Consider the following 1817-nt stretch of genomic DNA (forward strand, 5'->3'; position numbering starts at 1 on the left):
AATAGATCTCCTAAATATATCAACACGAAAAGACCCTCTCCAAGGCATATAGTAGTAAAGCTGGCAAAAGTCAACGACAAAGAAAAAATATTAAGGGCAGCTAGACAAAAAAGAAATAATAATAACATACAAAGGATTTCCTATCAGGCTCTCAGCCGATTTCTTGACAGAAACTTTACAGGCTAGGAGAGTGTGGAACGATATATTCAAAATTCTAAAGGACAAAAACTTTCAGCCAAGAATACTCTATCCAGCAAAAAATATCCTTCAGATATGATGGAGAAATAATAACTATCCCAGATAAACAAAAGCTAAGGGAGTTCATTGCCACAAGACCCCCACTACAAGAAATGCTCAAGAAGCCCCTCATCCCTGAGGAAAAAAAGAGAAAGGGGATTCAAAGTTTTGAATGAGGAGGAAAATAGGTCGACAAAACCAGAAAAATTGCAGTCCTCTATCAAAATATATTAGCAAACACTTAATTATAAAACCAAAGATCAAGGGAAGGTAAGCACCAAGCATAAATATAACCTCATCATGTTAAACACGAACTCACAACACGAGAAGGAGTAAGATGTGACAACAATAACATAGAAGGGGAAGAGGAAAGGGATCAAATTGACTTAGTCTAAGGGAATGAGGCCATCAAAAAATGGACTATCACATCCACGAGATTTTTTACACAAACCTCATGGTAACCACTAACCAAATAATCAGAACAGAATCACACACGATAAAGAAAGAGAAAACTAAGAGAACTCCCACACAGAACTACCAAACTGCATTGGTAGTCCGAAACACATGGGACGAGAAACAAAAGAAATGCAAAAGAACTGGAAAAAGAGCAATAAAATAAGAACAACAAGCCTCCATCCATATATCAATAATTACCCTAAATGTAAATGGACTGAACTCTCCAATCAAAAGACACAGAGTGGTGGGATGGATTAAAAAACAAGACCCAACAATATGCTGCCTCCAGGAAACATGTCTCAGCTCTAAAGACAAACACAGGCTCAGAGTGGGATGGAAGACAATCCTCCAAGCTAATGGCAAACAAAAGAAAGCAGGTGTTGCCATACTTATATCAGACAAAGTTGACTTCAAGATAAAACAGGTAATGAGAGACAAAGAGGGGCAATATATAATGATAAAAGGGACACTCCACCAAGAAGACATATCACTTTTAAATATATATGCACCCAATACAGGAGCATCAAGGTACATAAAGCAACTATTAACAAACCTAAAAGGAGATATTAACAACAACACAATAATAGTAGGGGATCTTAACACCCCACTCTCATCAATAGACAGATCATCCAGACAGAAAATAAATAAGGAAATAATGGACCTAAATGAAAAACTAGATGAGATGGACTTAATAGACATATACAGAACATTCTATCCAAACATAGCAGATTACACATTCTTCTCAAGCAAGCATGGAACGTTCTCAAGAGTAGACCATATATTGGGAAACAAGGCATGCTTATATAAATTTAAGAAGATTGAAATCATAACCAGCATCTTTTCAGACCATAAGGCCATGAAGTTAGAAATCAACTACAAGGAAAAAACCGGGAAAGTGACAAAGCTGTGGAGACTCAACAACATGCTACTAAACCACCAATGGATCATTGATGAAATTAAAGGAGAAATCAAAGCATATCTGGAGACAAATGAAAATGAAAATACACTGTACCAACTCATATGGGATGCAGCAAAAGCAGTCCTGAGAGGGAAACTCATAGCAATACAGGCCCACCTTAACAAACAAGAAAAAGCCCAAATAAGCAACCTCAAACTACACCTAA

Source organism: Ceratotherium simum, chromosome 16 (genome assembly GCF_057802395.1).
Source record: "Ceratotherium simum simum isolate JZ-2026a chromosome 16, ASM5780239v1, whole genome shotgun sequence".
In the NCBI taxonomy this organism is placed as follows: Eukaryota; Metazoa; Chordata; class Mammalia; order Perissodactyla; family Rhinocerotidae; genus Ceratotherium; species Ceratotherium simum.